The sequence below is a fragment of the Perca fluviatilis genome, chromosome 9 (genome assembly GCF_010015445.1).
Source record: "Perca fluviatilis chromosome 9, GENO_Pfluv_1.0, whole genome shotgun sequence".
In the NCBI taxonomy this organism is placed as follows: domain Eukaryota; kingdom Metazoa; phylum Chordata; class Actinopteri; order Perciformes; family Percidae; genus Perca; species Perca fluviatilis.
In genome coordinates, this window is record NC_053120.1 from 23,541,995 (window position 1) to 23,563,670 (window position 21,676).

The 21,676-nt window shown below is 40.9% G+C and overlaps 1 protein-coding gene and 1 long non-coding RNA gene across 2 annotated transcripts in view; both read right to left on the bottom strand.

Annotated features, from left to right (window-relative positions):
* mrpl54 (mitochondrial ribosomal protein L54) overlaps positions 1–21,676 on the bottom strand; it is a 71,218-nt gene that overhangs the window by 27,504 nt on the left and 22,038 nt on the right. The window lies entirely within an intron of this gene.
* Positions 20,373–20,865, bottom strand: LOC120565320. Its single transcript, XR_005640220.1, has 2 exons — positions 20,602–20,865; positions 20,373–20,511 (listed from the first exon to the last, which is right to left on the bottom strand). It is a non-coding gene; the product is annotated as an uncharacterized LOC120565320 (long non-coding RNA).

Here is a 21,676-nt window from a genome sequence, read left to right on the forward strand (position 1 = left end):
CTGTTGGAGAGGTTAAGGTAAAAATAAAAAATAAAGCAAACTAAATGTATGCTCTTTGCCAATCCTTCCAATATAAACTAGTTTATGTCCATTTAAAAAAACTTATTGTTCTTGTGGACTGCAGTAGAGAAAACTTGGTAAAGCAACAAATAACTAGCATGTGAAGCTTCCAATAATGCAATCTAAATCAATATCTTCAACCTTATTTACGTTTTGTGGTTAGGTATTCCAAGCTCTACAAAACATTATTTCATCTTGGTGGTACAAAAAAATATTTATTTAAACATTTTATATATTGGACAACTGTATACATGAAGCAAAATACATTAATTCAAACAACATTCTACATATCTACAACCATATACAACAACTTAAACATTTACAACTATATTCAACAACTTAAACATTTACAACTATATTCAAACAACTTAAACATTTACAACTATATACAACAACGTAAACATTTACAACTACATACACAACAACCCTAAACACATTTCTACCAATTATATTCAACAAGACCAACAACAGAACAACAACAACAAGCGCCATCAGGCTACAGCTGCCGTGGGCTGCTGCTGCTTCAAGACTGCAGACAGAAGAAGAAAGTTTAGGTTGGACCAGTGGGTAATCCAATCTGTCCTGTAAGATGATACTTGTATCTAATGTATCTAAAAAAGCAGTATATTTATCTAGATCAAGAAGGTAAATAAATGTACTTAACGTATTAGTAATGTAATTTTATTATGGAACTGACCATAATAAAAGTACATTAAGTTAATTTAATTTTACCTTCTTGACTGTGTATGGGTGTTTACCAATGGTGTTGTTAAATGACCTTTTCATGTTGGTTACAGCTGCTACAGTAGTTTAAGGATAATTGATAGCTAGTAACTTTGAAGTATGTTATTTGTCTTGTAATAGTCATAGAAACAAAAACGTTCTTTTATGTAATAAAATAATAATTCACCTGGGAAAAATAGTTACGGTCCAGAGGTGTCCCATGCAGTGCAGAGACACCGCAGCTTGGTGTGATAAGGGCCAGGGTGGAAATACAAAGGTGGAGGGTAAGTCCCCCTAGTGTAGCTGGGGCTGTTCTTCAGGATGCATGCATCATGCACTCGAGAGGTGTCAAGCAACTAAGTACATTACTTAAGTAGACATTTTGGGTATCTATACCTTTACTGAGTAATTATTTTTACAGGAGACTTTTACTTCTACTACTTACACTTTTCATGCAATTATCTGTACTTCTACCCTTGCATTTTTAAAAATATTTCAGTTTGGCTTGTTTTGTTCATTGGGCAGTGGTAGCCTAAAGCTTACAGAAGCAAGCTAGGACCGGGAGGTAGGTCCAATCCCCAGACCGACTGTATAAAAAATCTGGGAGGGAAAGTGAAAGAGCAGCTTGGACCCCCATGCTACACTTTTTTCAATAAGGTCACACACTCTCCCCACACGAGTAAACACTACTCTGCTTAACTGATCACTAACCATTTGTTGTTGTTTTTAACGTATAGTAAGGGATTGTGAATTTAATTGCTAGTTCAGTCATTTCATTGCCCAGTAATTCAGAGCCCATTTTCCAGTTTTTGATGTGATAAAATCTCCAGCATGTGATCAAGAGACCACCCTATCCCGTCTTGACCATTGTAGCTGGAGAAACAGAAACATTGAACCTGACATGATTTGAACACGCAACCTTCTGATCTGGAGTCAGACGCTAATTACGGTTGCACCACAGAGTCTGAAATCCAGTTTACCGGACTGGTGACAAGTTCAAACACTGGGGGGAGACATTGATTAAAAACATTGTAGTAGCCAGTTTAAAGGTGAGTTATAAAAGGCTATTTTCAGGTTCATACTTGTATTTTGTGTTTCTTCTAGGACATGTTTATATACCTTTGATATTCAAAAAGACACTTTATGCCCAGTCTGCTCTCATTGGTCAACAGTGTTTCCAGGTCTCTGCATCATTGGCATCTAAGCTTTTTAATCCAAAACTAAACAACCAGACAAGTTCCAGCAGGAATGTGGATCTGAAATTGGGGAGAAATTAACATTATGTGTGTCTACAACAAATTACATGGAAATGTTCTCAAAAAGCAGCTCATTAGTGCAGAATCAGAACATTATTTATTGCCAAGTCACACCTTATAATTTATTTTTCCTTGGTAGTTGGTCAAAACATAAACATTTAACATTGATATGAAATAAACAGTAAAATACAGAAACAAATATGTACAATATAACTGATAGATGTATTTTAAGTACAACAATTTGATAACTGTTTAACACTGAGAAAAAAGAGGCTGTATAAATTAGTGCAGGATGTGCAAATGTTTATGATATATAGATCTCATGTGTTGGTTTGAATGATATGAGAAAATTAGTTCCATTCAGAAAGCCTTGGGAGAAGAGAAAAAAGCTCTTTATCGAGATGATCTTGTAGATGAGGATTTGTTTGTATATAATGTGTGTGTGTGTGTGTGTGTGTGTGTGTGTGTGTGTGTGTGTGTGTGTGTGTGTGTGTGTGTGTGTGTGTGTGTGTGTGTGTATATTTGTATTCATGTATTTCTCTTGAATGATTTGTATAGCTGCGAATGGAAGACGTCTTAAATAAGTTTGTGTTTGTTAAACTAACTAACTCTAGAATCAGTCCAACATGGCAGGGCAGAAGGGCCATGGCCTGTTTTTTCTGAAATTCATCAATCAATAAATTATTTATTGCTAGTTGTTGGTGTTCATTACTGAATCTATACTGTATTACTGGACTTAGCATTACCGGAGGTCATATAGTAGCTTGAAATGTAGTAACGGAATGTAATAATGAGTCCTGCTTTTATTTAGGTACAGGGTCCCAGATTTGAAAGGCTGCTTTCAAACAGTCAACAGTTTGTCTATTGTGCAAAGACTGTTATCGCTCCTCCGCTGATATGCTGACTGGCAGGGTGTTCCGCAAAAATTCTTGTAACACTTCAGTCTTCCTATGGCCCTTTCCACGGGATTCTCACTCGTGACATTTTTTCTAGAGTGTGTCACCCCTAATCCTGCTTCGGGTTTTCCCTTTGTAGATGCTGGTAAGTGGAGACGGATCACTTTGGTGGCAAAGTATTCAGGAAAAATTGAAGCCCCTCGATCAGCCATTACGCGGGTCTCCTTGTTCAAGAAGGTCAATCAACCCAGAATTTTTGTTATAACCTTGTCACTAGCACCCCACTCAGGACCCTTGATAAAAAATGTAATAGCCCCTGTTGCACTAATGCCACTAGGAACTTCACAGTATTATGTGACTTGTAGGTGATTGCTCGTGGTTTGCAAACTAGTTGGCCTCTCAATGAACACTTCACTCACAGTCTATTATACATCTGACATGTTGGAAAGCTGTAGTCTTGAAAAGGGTGGGTAGATTCCTTCTGATATCTTTTCTGGATGGCCACCGGACAAGGCATTGGAACTCTTTAGCCATTACCTCGAGCCATTCATGGAAGATGTATGAGACATTTCCACAACTCACTCTGGAAGCTAAAAGCTAGGTCTTGATGAGTTAAGCCTAGACGGAAGCTTCATCAGGACCACAAGAAACTGCCTCAGGATGGGTAAGTATGGTTGATGATGCATTCCATTTTGTTGTCAGGTAAGTGAGAAGGGTGAAAACACAGAGGCAGATGGTAGACCGTGTAAAAATGAGCGCGTTTGTCATCATTTTAAATAAAATCGGATTTGCTACCAGACAATCTTGTGGTGGTAGTTTTTCTTGAGATTCCAGTTTCTTCTCCAGTTAGCCAGTTTTCTCTTCAATTCACTGTTTTCATTTTGTAGCTGGTCAATGTCTGCCATTGACAGATCTGTACCCACCACAGCAGTGCATTCCTCTTCATGGTCAACATGGCTGACCTCTATGGAAGGTGAATCGATGGACACAACTAGAGATCATCTACCCTGGCTCTCTCTGGTACCCTTCCAACTTCTGGGAACCATGGATGTCTTTGTGTGCAAATATTGACGGAACATAATCTAGTGACATAGGTCCACTGATGGTGCACCTAAATAAAACAAGTGACAGAAACAGTTAGTGTTGACAATACTGTACATTGCTGAGCATCATACATTCCTGGCATAATCCATATATGGTTACATGTAACGTAACACCTGTGTACATGTTCATTCCTGTGTAAAAGTGCACTCTTTCTCATGAGACACAAACTGGGTCTAGAGGGCAGCATACTGGAGCAATTAAATTGCTGTAACTTTAGGTTATTTATTTGTATAGCGTATATTGATGGAAAAAACAATGTTGCTCTTATGTTTTGGGTAATCTTTCTTAGGTTACCACAACAGAAAATACTCGGGTAATGTAACGCTGTCAAGTAAATTGGAAACGGGTGTCACAATACTAGTCAAAATGTAGCTAAAGCTGTCATCTAACGTTACAACAGTTTAGCTAGGTAGTAGCTACAATCAATTTAGTGAAGTAATTTAGAACTATTGTGGGTTTTTTTTTACTGGTAGCTAGCTATCACTTTAACACGAGTTTGTTAGCTGAAACGAAGTCCTTGAACCCTTGCCTGGCTGCCATGCCTCCTCTTCGCACAGCGGTGATCCATGCTCGCCATCTCCCCTTCTTTAGGAAACCGAAACATTTTTATTTTGGAGATTGCGTTTGTTCCTGAGGTCAGGTTGCACCCAACAGCGCAACAACCCGGACCCAACTTCAGTCTGCTCATCAGTCTTGCTTTCACTGCGTTTGTAGTCGGTGCCATATTCACCGGCAAAACCTAGCTAAATAGTAAACAAAACGCAGCTGGACCGGAAGTTAACCTTTGGGCCAGACGCATCACCATGACAACTCCGGAAGCGTTTGCTGAATCCGTCTATACATTGAAACAAGTGAGACATTGAGAGCCCTTAAATACAGCGCAATTCCATTTTAATATCTGTAGGCAGCGGTGTGGCTGCGAGACTGTGAAGCTGGAAGATGTAGCTTGCGAGGTGGGCGTTGATAGAGTGTAGTATCTGATACTACCTCTCTATCTCCCCGATCCCCAGCCATAGTTGCTGCATTATGTAGCACGCCTGGAAGCTGAGTCTCAAATCTGCCAAGCTGCTTGTGTTTTTAAATTGCTCAATGCTTCATAGATTTTTTAAAGCTTTACATAATACTCTGACATTTGGCATAATGCAGATAATAGGCGACCTAGTTTAAAGGGATACTTCACCGATTTAGCATTCAGCTTTGTATCAGTAGAAACCCGATAGTATTTCTGAATGACCGCGCGCTCCCTCCCTCATGTCCCCCTGAGACGAGAGATCTCTGCATTTAGCTTGAAAAAAAATCCTCCGATGACGAAAATGACGCATTTTTAAGGCCATCGGAAGATTTTGGGCCAGAGGCAAAGGACTACAGCCAGTAGTAGGATCTACCTCGTGATGTTTTCAACACGCTCATAGGGGTTGGACTGCCGAGTCTGGCCGAGGGTATTCCGAAAGTGAAAACGACTGTCAGCCATCTTGAATCTTCGCTAAACAGGCTCTCGGTTTCAGCAGAAAAACATTTACAACAATTATCTGCATTCAAACTACCGGACGGTGTACCACCGGATACATCGGTACAGATCGGAGAATATGCAGGAAACGTTATTACAGACGCAATACTGCACACTACGCGAAGCCGCTTCGCACGGAGACCAGCGGTGTCGCCATCGCCGCTAGCCGGGTTGGGGACATCCTCATCGGCTAGGTGGAAAGCTAACGCTAGCTGTCCACCTGTCCCATCCATCCTGCTTGCAAGTGGTCTGCTCATTAAACAACAAGCTGGACTACATCCTCCTTCAACAAACTCCCAACGTGATTTCAGTGACTGCTGTGTTTTTGTTGTTGTGGAAACATGCCTGAACAACAGTGTACCGAACCGGACTATCCAGCTACCAGGCTGCTCTCGCCGCCCGTGGAGGTGGGCGTGTTAAACGGACTGGTGTAGAAATAAAATCCAACTAGCTACTGCTAACTGCTGGTGGAGTGTCCGCCATTTAGACCACAAACTGGACTACATCCAACTTCAAAGAAACTCCCAACGTGAGTTGAGAGACTGCTGTGTTTTTGTTGTTGTGGAAACATGCCTGAATAGTGTAATTGACTGTCCAGCTACCAGGCCTGCTAGCCCTCCGAGCTAGAGATGCTCTGTCGCCAGGTAAAAGAGGTGGGCTGTGTTAACACCAAGTGGGCGCAGAAATGTGGTGTGATTTGTATCCATTTAACTGCTAACTGCTGGTGGAGTTTGTGACTGTTAAATGCCAACCATCTCTACATTGCACGCTAATTCACGGCTGTGTTTATGCTCGGTGTTTACAGCCCACCAAGCGCAATGCTAGTATATATTAGCTGCACTTCACGGAGCCTATAAAGTGTGTGTACTAAATGTAGCCTGTTTCAGATGTCGCTTTTAATATAATGTCGTTGAGTCAATGGCGAAACGTTGTTTCCATGTATATGGTTGAAATAAAACACGCTTTGAGTTGAGTTGAATGCCTCGGTCTGTCTGTGAAGCGGTAGACGGGCTTTGGGAGTGGACTCAAAGCAACGAAGCAGGTGCATTCTGGGATTTGGTGTTTTTCATCCATATAAGACCAAAACACATTTTCTGGCTTTTCTGGCCTAGAAGGCACCAATTTAAAAAAAATTTCACATTTCTACTACATAAGTGACCCAATTTAAAGATATATTCAGCTTTCCAGCGGTGAAATATTCCTTTAATTATCTGGTGTCTGTTGGGAGACTTGTCTCTATATGACCCACGCCTATGTGGAAGCCAGTGACAGCTTATGAAGTTGCAGCATTATAAACGCTGTCCAAGGGTGCTGAACAAAGCGTACTTTTTTTCCTGCATATTTAGTAATTATTATCTGACGCGAAGTTCGAATCCCAGTTGGGGCAATGTCTGTGATGCATTATTAAAGATAAATAGGTATTTATTAGTATGTTTTTAATCTTTAGTCAAGTAAATACCTTAAACAAAATATATATATTACTAAATACTAAAATACTATATATGCTAAAAATATATAATACATCAAATACTTGACTTCCCTTATATTACAGTTTTCTTAGTATGTGTAACATTACAATTTCTTAAAAACCTTGCATTAAATTATACACATTTTACTGTTCTCTTAATGTTATGCACTTATTAATGAGACATGTAAATATTGGTTAATGTAATGTCTTGTTTATTAAATACAACAATGAGTTTAAACACACCAAGCCCCATAGTGCAAGGTCACACATACACAAAACAAAATATGTAAAATAAATATGAAATGGGCAAGATATACACTATATACACACTAAACATCCCCCCCCCGGCCCTCCCTCAATGTCCGTCATTTTCCCTTTTCGACCTCCCCACCTCAGTTTTTCTGACTTATAAAAGGCAGACTCCTGGAACTCTTTCCAGGTCATCTCCTTCTCCATTCCCTGGTCTTTGTAAATAGAAAAGACTTTAGCAGGGCAGTAAATGTACTTCCCTGCTACTCCAGGGGATCCGTGTGAATATGAGGACTGTTTGGGCCCTGCTTCAGTTCCATTCTGCAAAACCGACACTTGCCACCTGTGGGCTGGGACTCCTCTGTGGTGGTCCTTTTCCTCTTTGGTGTCCCTCTGTCCTCCACCCTTTTCTTTGTGGCATCTAGTTCTTGCTGAAAGAACTCTGTCTGTGCAAAGTCATTAAATGGCATTTTTGGGTTTGTCAGACCTTCAGCACCATAGGCTTTAAAAACCTTAGTGGAGCAGTAGAAATACCTGACAGGGCCTTGCTGGTAAAAGAAGTGGATGGAAGAACCATCATTCTCATACCTCGACTTTGGCTGTGCCTTTTTTTGTTCCGGCTGTTGTTGCTGCTGCTTGTCCATTATGTTTTTAACTATAATCTCAATAGAGTCTTGAGTTAGAGGTGTGGCCAGGGTCTGCAATGGTGGTGGTGGATCAACAACTGCAGCAGGCATGGTAACAACTGGCACACTGGTAGTCGTATTCCCCTTGGTCAGAGAGTGCCAGAGTTCCTGCCTCTCTTGCAGTTTTTTCCGGGCTGGTGTTTAAAGAGGAGCTGTTGTTTAACAGTTTGCTGAGCTGCTTTAAATACTGTGCAATATGTAGGCTAGTTTGGTTGTTGGGTGGAGCATGCTGTTTGGGTCTATACAGTTGTGAACTAGACCAGCATAGTCCTGGTCTACAAGCTTGAGCATGTCCTTCTGGCCACGGTGTTTATCAAGCAGGTCGTCAATAGCCTTTTTCATAGGGGTTGGCCAGCGCTTGTGGTCCAACACAAACACCCTTCCACCTGTCTTCACAGGTCCAGTGCGAGCACCAGATGGTGAGGAAAGCAAGGGGAGAGACAGCGGACTTCTGGTTTCTATAACAACAAAAGACAGAGTACAATAAGTCATTTTGGCCCCAAAAAACAAACAAACCACAAAACAATTCATACACTTGTATGGGTTAAAACTCACTTTCCAGTTGGTAAGTTTGTTTAGAAAATGGCTGATGGATGATTATGTTTATGTAAAAGTCTATTCAATAACACATGACATAAAGTTCTCATATTGTCTCCTCTCTAAGAAAAGAAAGATGTAACTCATTTATAAAGGCTATTAATATGACTGAAACCTAGGCACTGCTACTGATACAGAAGTTTTGTCCACCACTTTGTCAAGTGTCAAATGTTTACCTGGCTCTGTCTGAGGCTCAGGAGTTGAACTTGGAGTCACATCTGGTTTAACAGCAGGAGGGCATGCAGCAAACTGAAACAGCTTGGCTGGTGAGCTGGAAGATGACTGAGGAAGCTCAGCCTGGGCAGTGGGTGGGCTGCTTTGAGGAGGGGGATTCGGGGCAGGTGTTAAGTCTGTCTTGCTCCTGTGCTTATCCCAGTCTAGAGGAACTGGGCGGCAACCAGGCTCAACATATTCCAAGCCAAACTTCTCTCCAGTGTCTCTGCCAGTGAAATGAAAAGCTGCATACTCTTTCAGAGACTGCATTTAGTTCTGCCATTAAAGCTGGATCAAAGACAGTTGGGAGGTGAACATCTGGCTGTTTCAAGTCCACCAGGCACTGATAATTCCACCGTGCCACCCCTGTCATCCCCTGGGGTCGGAACGGCTCTGTGGAGACGCGTGTTCCAGTGACCCGCTGAGCCTGATGGAAATGGTATCCCTCTTGCTGTGAAGTGCCTCTGATGGGGATCCACACAGGAACTTTAGCACCTTCCCCCTGCACGTGGTTTAGCTGCAGTGTTCCTCCGTGCCTGTACAAGATTCCACCTTCAACCATCACTCAGGCACCCGCGCAAGATGTGTATGCGCTGAATGCGCCATGTCTTCAGCATAGAGGGCTTGAAGAGAGGAACGCCGTTTGGATCAGTTGCGAGGTAAAAGTGCTGGAAAACTCCCTCGACTCTCTTGACGAGCTCCTCAGGCTGTGGAATTCTGGTCCTGCAGTGCTCACGAATGTGTGCCTTTGTTGGGTTGGCAGGCTGAATGCCACTCTTTAAGCCTCTGCAGGTCTTCCTGATCCACCACTGAAAAGGCTGCCGACAGGAACTGAGCAAAGGAACCGTATAGGGGATGATGCTCCGACACACACTCACGGAGGAACCGTCTCAAACAGTGGAACAAGTCCAGCTTGATAATTATGTTTTCATTGTAGTGGGATCTTGATGCACAGGTGTTAAGCAGGTCACCAGTATTGGCATCAGCAACAATGCCATTAGTAGTTGTCCAAGCATCCCAGTTCATATGCTCTCCTGTGTAAGATTCTGAAACCTTAAATGCTGCGCAGCAATCCCTGAAAGAAGAAACAGTATAGCCACAGTATAGCCATAATGTTAAAGCAGTGATATCAATCCCTATTTACACTTCAGTGTATTCAGTCATAAAAATAAAATAAAATGTGCTGTACCTTCATACATGGGCTTCAGTGACTTTTCTGTCTCAGACTGCACCATCACCCATGAAAGGATCATCCAGTTCTCATTCATGACTGCATATGATGACATGGTCCCAGATGAAAAGGTGACCTTCCTAGCAACTCTCCGTGTGTGGTCTGAGCGGAAAGCCTGTCCAAAGGTGCCCTGAAGAAGCTTTGTGATAGCACCCTCCTGGTGTTTGTACTCATGCAGTAGGCAGTCAGTTAGGTAGTGTGCAGACACAGAGATCCCGTTCCAGCCATCTGAATCCCCATACTCTCCAAAGGGAGCTGGCTTGGTTTCCTGTCTTATGAACTGAGTGATGGTTCTTAGGTCATACTTTCCTGCCTCCCCATCCATGATGTTCTGGCAGGTAAGGAGGAAGGCCAGGTGAGCACGTTCATATTTCAGGTGCATCATCTCCATGATCTGCTTTGCCATGTCGGTGGGTGAGTTGCCTGTGCGCCTGAGCTCGTCCATTACGGATTTACAGATGGCCTTCTTGTAGGTCAGCATTGCCGGCAACAGGTTTGCGAACCTCTTTGGTAGTTTTTCCAGCCACAGTGGATTGTCAGCATACCACCTTTTCTGGCAAACTTTACAGCACAGCCTGGATGAAAAAAGGTAGTACTGTCCAGTGATGCCAACAATCACACAAGGTCTACCAACACCTGCAGAGGCAACTTGGGCCTGAGCGCAACCTTCAATGCATGGCAGAGTGTCGTTGTTCCTCAGCCTGCCATTAAGTCATTCTCTGGCTTCCATATAAAAAAGGGATGGAGCTGAAAGTACTCTGGGGACGGAAGATCAGAAATGCTGTCAATGAATTCTGGCTGGGGAGGGAAACGCCACAATGACACAATTTTCATGGGGTTGCGCACAGGAATGGAGCCCGGCCAGAGACCCATCGATTCCAGCTCTGTCTTCATCCAGATCCTCTGCTGGTGAGAACAGTTCCATCGTGGTCATAGCCAGGAAGCTGTGGAGGAGGAATGCTGGGGACCCTTGATGGCCTGGTTACTGGCTGACCTAGTAAGACAAGAATAATAAAAAGGCAAATTATTAAGATTTTGTGTTTGACTTGATTCTATCTTCATGAAACGCACACAATTCAAATAAAAAACATTAAAAAATGTACTTTGAGCTTTGTGTCCAATTGGTGGCTGCAGCGCCGGTTGACTGGGCTCTGCAGACGTATCGGGAGTAATCACAAGTGTCTCTGACACTATATAGAATATTAAACATTTCATTATTATTTACAGGTAGTAAAAAGTAAAAAAGTAATATGACACTACACTTTACATCTACATTTTAGTCCCTGAAACTTAGCAGGCTGTACACTTAAATGCTGGCTTGTCTTAAAACTGTGGAACAGTATCGGATATACAACGATTAAACATATTTTAAAGGATTTACAACAGTTATGATGGACACAACATATGGAACAACATATGGATATTTTTAAAGATGCAAATACAGTTAAAATAATACACACCTGGAACTGTTACAGTTGTCTCTGTTGGCTGAGGACCTGCTGTTTTTGGCATCAGAAACCTCAGCTCCTGAGGAAGGGGCACAGGTCTCCTTACAGTTGGCAGGGCTTAGGTTGCAAGGAGGGAAGGACAACAACAAAAATCAATAATTAGTTTATAACAGACAAAAGCATAGGACAGAAAGCTTTAAATGGATGAAGCAAAATACAGTGCATTTACCATCTTCTTGTGAGCTCTTCAATTTAGTTGTTCTAGACCGTGTAGCTGATGGTGCTAAAACAGAAAAAGTCTTTTCAGTCATTTATATTTTTGGCAAAATACAAAAAATTGTGTTAGTAAGTTAAGGCATCCATCTTTTACTTCACCTGCTTATCTCAGTCTTATATAGTGAAACAGACTGTTTCTTATAATAATATATAAAGAATATGTTCATTCATACACATTCATTTTTTTAAAGGATTAATATTTAGTAGTCACTCATTAGAATTTAGCCTAAGCAGGGGAAGCAACATAACACACATACTGTACGTGCACTCAAGTGTTAGTAACCACAGCAGTTTTACATGCAGTATATATTTTCATCCACATAAGCAAAAGACTAATACTTACCCTCATCATGACTGGTTTCAATTCATAGTCACTAGGACAATAGGTAGAACACCAAAACACAAACATGACCAGAACATGGTCAACATGAGACGGAAAGCTTTAAGTCATGCTTCATATTGGGATGAGAATTCATGGTCCCAGAGTTTTGGTTAAGAACCTCTATCTGTTCCAGAAGCATGTGGTGGTCTGGCAGTTGATGATGCTGGTGCAGAAACAGCTGTAAAACAGAACAAAATGATATACAGTATATAACATATACTATATAGAACACATGATTAATATCAAACAGGCTGAACTTTAAATCATTAAGAATCTTCAGGCAGTAAAAACAAACAAATAAAAGACAACAAATGTTAACTCACAGCTTTGCTCATGTTGCTTGGTAGGAGAAATGCTCAGCATCACTCTCTCCAGCTCTTCATCTTCATCCATCACTGTGATGCAAACAGACAAACATTACTATTAGCTACAATGACAGCATGTACATCTTTTTGACAAAACAAAGGAAAAACAAGACCCACCCATGGCTTCAGCAGGAGCATTTGACGTATGTGTCATCAGAGAAGAGCCAGAGGGTGGTGAGGGCAGCTTCTTCTGCAGGTATTGCTGTAGCTTGTGCATCCTTGTCCCTGAAGCACAGCATTTTTTTCAGTATAAAGGCTGCATAGCCATCATCCCTGCTGTCCCAAATCTCTCGCCAGGTGTTGTTGGCACGAGAGCCAAACCCAACCAGCTGGTCATCCTCTGATGCTCCTACTGTCACAACTTGTGACCTTGCCTCATAGTCAAGAAGAGACTGGATTTCTTGAAAGCTGAGGGCATAGTTCACAAATGACAGTAGGCTGTCCTTGCTGTGCCCCTCTGCTATAAACACTCCTGCAGCCTCCTCCTTCATCTTGTTCCTGATTAGGTAAATGGTATACCCTACACCCTATATCATTTTCGAGAAGCCAGCGGAAGGACTTCCTCTTGTATTTCCCAAACTGCAGGATGTATTCTCCAGCCACCTCAGATTTATCTGAGGCATCCCCACCTCTCTGACGGACGACACCGAGTGCATTTTGCCTGACCAGCTCCTCCCTTACAGGTGCAGACTTGTCCTGGAGAGATGGGTTGTCTTTAATGACTTTTGCAGAATTAGTAGGATCCTGACGAAGATACCCCAGAGGTCCCTTTGCAACTGTAACTGCAATTCTCCCGGAAAAAACATTTGTTTAGCCATTGATACCTATAATAAAAAAAAAAAAAGGGGGTATATTATTATAACATAGACATTGACTGTTTTCATAACAAATGCTAATAGGTTGGGTCTCAAATGAAGTGAAAAAATAGGTTTACATCTCAGCCTTTGCATATTCATACTGTTTTTGTCTAGGGTTCGAAGATTTTTAAAAATACCAAATAGCTTTATTTCTTATTTTATATTTGATATTGTTGATGTTTTTGAACTTGATTAGGTGCCTGCCTTTCTGTATGTTCTTGACAATGAGCTCTGTGTTTGTTAAGTGAGACTGTTAACCCTTCAAAGATAGACCCCGCTGGGTGAAACCCTTTGACCCACCAACAGGAAAGAACTCAAAGGGAAGGGGAGCTCAGCTTTTAGTGAGTAGTCACACCTTAACCTTCATAAGAACTCAATTGTTGACTCAAGTAACATCAAAGTGTTCAAAACACCCAGAAAAATAGTACATTATAGATAGAATATAAATGTATATGATGTAGCCTATAAAAAATAAAGCATACATAATATGTAGTATGTTGTTAAACACATTACCATATTCTGGTGTTCTCTGAACAGTGTAGAAATACTTTGCTACAAGTAAAAGTCCTGCATTCAAAATATACTAAAAAGTACCAAAATTGAAAATATTCATTATGCAGTATGGCTCATTTCAGAAATACATCTATATTACTAGATTGTAATTAGTGATGTAATAAATGCATATCACTGTAATGTTGCAGCTGGTAAAGTTGGAGCTGATTTTAACTACTGTATCTACAGTTGGGTAGTTTAATTTATAACATAATAATGTATGTGTTGATTAATAATAACCTGCAAAGTAACTTGTAAATAAAGCTGTCAAAAAACAACATGTAGAGCAATTAAAAAGTACATATCCCTCTGAGATGTGACATTAAGAGTATGAGAAGCAGTGACGTTACATTACAGTAGCCTACTTAAGTAAATGTAGGCTAACGTGACTTAGTTTTACTGCGGTCAAGCCAGCCTCCACTTCGAAATGAGCGGTCAAACTAGCCACCCTTATATTTCGCGGTGCGCGTATACACTTGCTATTACGGTGACACCGTCAAAACTAAAAAAACGGGAATTTTTCTGACGAAGGCAATTTCCCATTCATTTATTCTGTCTGCCTGCCTGTCTGTCTGTCAGAAAGAAAGAAACAAACAAAGAAACAAAGAAACAAAGAAAGATTTTAGCACACCTCACAACCTGTCACTGCATGATATGCTGAATTCCAAAATAAGAGCCCCCCAAAACTCATATATTAGCTGTTTTATCTACACATCAGAAAATCATAAAAATTAAAAGTCCTAGCTTCCACAGACCAATTTCACCTCAGATGGATAGGACACCTTCTCAAGGTGTCAACTACAATGTTTCAGGACATTCTGATGTTGTTTTCCAAAATAAGAGCCCCCCAAAACTCATATATAACGCTGTTTTGTCTACACATTCAGAAAATTATAAAAATAAAAGTCCTAGCTTCCACAGACCATTTCACCTCAGATGGAGATGACTCCTCTCTCAAGGTGTCAACTACAATGTTTCAGGACATTCTGATTTTGTTTTACAAAATTAGAGCCCCCCAAAGCTCAAATATTAGCTGTTTTGTCTACACATTCAGAAAATCATAAAAATAAAAGTCCTAGCTTCCACAGACCAATTTCACCTCAGATGGAGAGGACACCTTCTCAAGGTGTGATCTACCATGTTTCAGGACATTCTGATGTACAGTTTCAAAATAAAAGCCTGTCAAAGTCTCAAATATGAGACAAATTAGATATGATTTTGGATTCAATTTAAAAGGAAACGCCCTGTTATCATATACTAATTCCACTTCAGGGTTATAGTACACGACCCCATAGTGTGACCCAGTAAGTATCAAGACATTCTGATGTATAGTTTCAAAATAAAGTCCGTCAAAGTCTCAAATATGAGGCATATTTAGGCTAGGGACAAATGGTCAAAAGGGCTTTAGTTTTTGAGATACCCCTACGGAGGTAGAACTAAACCCAACAATGTTTTTCCTCATCCCTAGGGTCTCCCATATATGAAATTTATTCTTGGCTAAAGATATTTTACTGCTAAGATTGTTAAATTAACAGATATTGTTACACAACCCAAAACCAAAGAAGGACTAAAATATAGCCTGTCCGTATGGGAGTTAAGGCATCTAAACTAATGCAGATCAATCACACAAGCTCTAAGAGCCTACTAGAAAAGACTGGATGTGAATATCATGATGTATGGAATAAATAGAGACCTATAAACACATACCTAAAATAGGCGAACATGCAAAAATTAATATCTATGCAGAATGTTTTCATTTACTTTGTGGTTACTTTGCCAGGGATTATACTAGAAACACATATGATTTCTTGTTGAAAAGTGGAGTTGTGCTTAATCCAGCAATACCAATTGTGTAAATATAGCATGACAAATCAGTGTGTTCTTTCACTCAATGTATGATGTGTCCAAAATGAAAGAAAATGGAACACTGACATAATTTAGTCTCAAGTCCAAAGCCCATTATCAGTGGTATCATATGGCACCTTGTACTATACATTCCATATGGAAACAAAGATTGAATTTGAAAGATAACACCTTACCATAGCACAAACAGGAGAACAGGAGTCAGGATTGCAGTTTGACCTTAATGAGCCTTTAATAAAACTATAACTTAACACAATACAAATTAAATGACTGTCTTAAATCAAACAAATGGCAATCTAAAAACAAACACTGTGATGGGAATGACACCTCCCTCATCACTGAATCTTCAGCTCTTCTCAGGCTGTTTTTTCTAGCAGCAACCATTTGGAACATGAACTGCTTTTGGTAGCCATTCTCGGGGGTTAGGCCATCTCCAGTGGTCACTTTGGGGAGGTCAGCCCCCATGATGTTACCACTGCAACACACCACTGTCACTCATCCACATTGTCATCAGTGACAAAGGTGGGACATATTTGGATAGCCTGGGAAAGGGCAAGAGCAAAACTCTGTGCAGGTCAAGCCCACTGAAAGACACTGGCATTTGGTGGCATCGTTGCAGTTTCCGTCTTTACAGTATAGTAGTGGGTGATGTCTCTAACTTCTTTAGGTGCTGGTGTCTTCTGTAACATCACAGGTTCAATGCACCCATCTTCTTTGAGCCTCCATCCTCTACCAACTGGGTTCCAGAGAAGAGGTTTGACCAGGTGGCTGTGACGCCACACTGCTGTTTGGTACAAGGCTCTCAGCACTCGTTGGCCCAGTACTGGTGATGTAGGTGCTGACAAAGCTACATAGAGCCGCCTTGTTTACACTGATCCTTAGGTATTTTCTGTAGTTTGGAACACTTGTTTGTCCTGTGATGATATGTGTTTGTCTGCTGGTTTGAATGGTGCCTCTTCTTTGTCTTTCAAGATCTTTGACTGAGTGTTGGTGGTCATGTCTATCAAACACTATAACGACTAAGATACGACTTGTACAGTTTGATGCAGAACTGGGACAGCACCATATTCTTGTGACAGCAGACCATGCTATTTATAGTAAAGCACAACAGATCTTGTGGAGCAAACCATCGCCCTTACAAGGAAATATCACAATGAGACTGGTATGCATATCATGATGACTTACCTAGCAAGAATTGGAAAGCTCTATGGCGATGGTGGACTCTTTGACATACTCATATGTGTATGCAGAGGCAACATCTTGACAGTTGCTTCAAGGGAAACAGCTAGCAAGAGGAGTAAGAAGCATAACGCTAGCCTCTGAGGCTCCTACATCGCCAGTACTGGGCCAACGAGAATTTCTTCAGGGAACACTGACATCTTAGCTGGTGGCTCTGAATATGGTCGGGAGGTTATTAGCAAGTCAGGCATTGACTGCTTGACAGATCTTTACAGTGACCAGGAGGTGGCTGACACAAGGCTGGTGTTACAGTGCCTTGCAAAAGTATTCATCCCCCTTGGCTTTTTACCTATTTTGTTACATTACAGCCTTTAGTTCAATGTTTTTTAAATCTGAATTGTATGTGATGAATCAGAAAAATTGAAAATTGGCATGTGCGTATGTATTCACCCCATTTGTTATGAAGCCCATAAAAAGCTCTGGTGCAACCAATTACCTTCAGAAGTCACATAATTAGTGAAATGATGTCCACCTGTGTGCAATCTAAGTGTCACATGATCTGTTGTTACATATACACACCTTTTGAAAGGCCCCAGAGGCTGCAACACCTAAGCAAGAGGCACCACTAACCAAACACTGCCATGAAGACCAAGGAACTCTCCAAACAAGTAAGGGACAATGTTGTTGAGAAGTAAAAGTCAGGGTTAGGTTATGAAAAATATCCAAATCTTTGATGATCCCCAGGAGCACCATCAAATCTATCATAACCAGATGGAAAGAACATGGCACAACAGCAAACCTGCCAAGAGACAGCCGCCACCAAAACTCAACGGATCAGGCAAGGAGGGCAGCACAGAGACCTAAGGTAACCCTGGAGGAGCTGCAGAGTTCCACAGCAGAGACTGGAGTATCTGTACATAGGACGACAATAAGCCATGCTCTCCATAGAGTTGGTCTTTATGGCAGAGTGGCCAGAAGAAAGCCATTACTTTGAGCAAAAAGAAAATGAATAGTTTTAAGTTTGCGAAAAGGGCATGGGAGACTCACAAAATGTATGGAGTATGGAGTGCGTTGGTCTGATGAGACTAAAATTTTACAAAGAAAACGCTATGTTCGGCCAAACCCAACATATCACATTTCCCAAAGAACACCATCCCCACAGTGAAACATGGTGGTGGCAGCATCATGCTGTGGGGATGTTTTTCAGCAGCCGGGACTGGGAAACTGGTCAGTTGAGGGAAAGATGGATGGTGCCAAATACAGGGATATTGTTGAGCAAAACCTGTAACACTGTGCGTGATTTGAGGCTAGGACGGAGGTTCACCTTCCAGCAGGACAATGACCCCAAACACACCTCAATCCAATAGAAAATCTGTGGTCAGACTTAAAGATTGCTGTTCACAAGCGAAACCATCCAACTTGAAGGAGCTGGAGCAGTTTTGCAAGGAGGAATGGGATGATGAAGATGTGGCAAGCTCACAGAGACTTATCCAAAGCGACTTAGAGCTGTGATTCCCAAGAAAAGGTGGCTCTCACGGGTATTGACTTTAGGGGGTGAATAGTTATGCACATTGACTTTTTCTGTTTTTTATTTCTAAAAAATAATTTTATGTATATTTTTCTCATTTCATTTTACCAACTTAGACTATTGTGTTTTAACATTCAGATAAAAAAAACATTGAACTAAAGCCTGTAATGTAACAAAATAGGTAAAAAGCAAAGGGGGGTGAATACTTTTGCAAGGCACTGTACATGCAATACACCTTGCAACAGTCACATTCTTGTCTAATTGTTAAATGTGATGATACAGATGTACTAGTTTTGCTGCTATACTATTCAAGCAAAGGGATGTTTGGATCCTCAGCAGTGTTTATGCACCCTGGACATGGCCTTAAGGAAAGATTTGTCCCTATCTGATCGCTCAGAAGCTTGGAGCAGTGCTTTGTGAGTGTTTACCTGCATGCCATGCTCACAGGTTGTAACACCACAAGCAGTTTGTACAGAATTGGGAAGGCCACTGCCCTCACAAGACTGAAGACCCATCTTTGTAAGTTACAGGCAATTACTAAATGTGGACTCTCTGGTAGCCTGGAAGAGGCTTTGCCTGTGGCAAGAAGGTATGCCCTCCTTCTGTATGGCCAAAAGAAAAAGGTGGATGGACATCCTTGTTCCAGCCTGGATGCTGAGGTACAGATTAGCATCTACCACAGATTCGTCAGCAGCAAATCTACCCCCCAACAGAAGAAGCTTTCCAGCATGTCTTCATGCTTTCCAGCTTTCAGAATGTCTTGATAATTACTGGGTCACACTATGGGGTCGTGTACTATAACCCTCAAGTGGAATTATTCTTTGATAACAGGGTGTTTCCTTTTAAAGTGAATCCAACACCATATATAATTAGTCTCATATTTGACATTTTGACAGGCTTTTATTTTGAAACTACACATCAGAATGTCTTGATACTTAATGGGTCACACCAAGGGGTTGTGTACTATAACCCTCAAGTGGAAATAGTCTGTGATAACAGGGCACTTCCTTTTAAATTGAATCCAAAATCATATGTTCTATGCCTCATATTTGAGACTTTGACAGGCTTTTATTTTGAAACTATACATCAGAATGTCTTGATACTTACTGGGTCACACTATGGGGTCGTGTACTATAACCCTCAAGTGGAAATAGTCTGTGATAATAGGGCGTTTCCTTTTGAAGTGAATCCAAAATCTTATCTAATTTGTCTCATATTTGAGACTTTGACAGGCTTTTATTTTGAAACTGTAAATCAGAATGTTCTGAAACATTGTAGATAACACCTTGAGAAGGTGTCCTCTCCATCTGAGGTGAAATTGGTCTGTGGAAGCTAGGACTTTTATTTTTATGATTTTCTGAATGTGTAGACAAAACAGCGTTTATATGAGTTTTGGGGGGCTCTTATTTTGGAAAACAACATCAGAATGTCCTGAAACATTGTAGATCACACCTTGAGAAGGTGTCCTATCCATCTGATGTGAAAGTGGTCTGTGGAAGCTAGGACTTTTATTTTTATGATTTTCTGAATGTGTAGACAAAACAGCTAATATATGAGTTTTGGGGGGGCTCTTATTTTGGAATTCAGCATATCATGCAGTGACAGGTTGTGAGGTGTGCTAAAATCTTTCTTTGTTTCTTTGTTTGTTTGTTTCTTTCTTTCTTTCTGACAGACAGGCCGGCAGACAGAATAAATTAATGGAAAATTGCCTTCGTCAGAAAATTCCCTGTTTTTAGTTTTGACGGTGTTACCGTAATAGCAAGTGTATACGCCGCGAATATAGGGTGGTGTAGTTTGACTTCAGGTACATCGGCCACACATGGCCATCAAACAGTGTACTGTCTTGTACTGAAGATAATAACACAGAAAATGTGCACTTGCCATAATAGGAATATGGGGGAAAATCAGCTGGAGTCAATGACTACAAAAAGGTTAAATGTGAGAATTTATTAAAAAATAAAGGGTAAACATTAGCAATAACATTTTTGTGTCCACTCACCTTCTCCTTCTCTTGTACTCCTCATAGGAAACCGTGATGTAATAGCTCTTCTCGAAAACATCCAGCAGGGGTCTAGAGAGGAGATGAACAAGGCCATTAATGATGATACACGTTTTCAACCAAACTAGTGAAAAAGGAGCATAGTTATGAAACTGCTTATACCGTCTCTTATCTATATACTGTATCTGCAGCATGATTGACATTCACCCCTAGTACACCGAGTACCGAGACTACCCAGCAGTCAGCTTTAAGAACAACTCAGGGAGTCTCTTTCTGCTGAAACCCTTATCTTTAACTGCAGGACCTGCTTGATGGGGTCTGTGTACATGTACCAATGTAAGCATGCAAAAGTACCACGTGACACCAAAGCCAAGCTTCCAATCTCCGTTGTCATGAATTTCACGTGAATTTAAAAATACACAATATGATTTTCCACAGAATAAATTGTACAATAAGCAAATAGACACAAGTGCTAACTACTACAGCTTGGTGGTATAACGATATATCGTCAAAACGATAAAAAAGACTATCATATATATGTTGCTACATCTTTTTTATTGCAATGTCACAAAACCAGCAGTGTAACTGTGTTTGGTCGACGCTTTACACACTCAGATTAGGCCTGTAGTGGGTGTAAGTGGCATGTGGGTGGTCTCTCACAGCGTAAGCACTAAAGATCTTTCAGCCAGTGACACTCCTCTGTCCCGAACTCTTTGACACACAAGTTAAAACATCCAACGTGATGGACACCATAAATGAACACTGGCTTTAGTTTCCATCAAAGTTGCTTAGTTTAAAGATACAGGTAGAGGCCTGTTTGTTTCCCAGATATAACCTGGACATTTAGTGGGTAGAGTGAAGAAAAAGTCACTGTACTTAGAATTGTATAGTTTCAGAAGGAAATATTTTACTTATATTTTGCTGCAAAATTAATGTTGAATGGTAAATGGACTGCCCCTGTGTTGAGCTTCAGTGTCATGCTCAAGGACACTTTGACAAGCCGGGGGTCCAAATACCAAACTTGCAAATAATGGAAAACCTGCCCTATGTGATAATGAATTTGATTCAGCGTTATAGATTAAATCACCCAACAGTATATAGAAACGTTTTGCATGGTTCTGTTATTTCATCACTTGTTATTTAATGATATAACAGTGATAGTCATTTCGCCACCCCCAATCAGTACTTTTGACACGGGAAAGTACTTTTTTTTTTTTTACTTGTAATTGAGTATTTG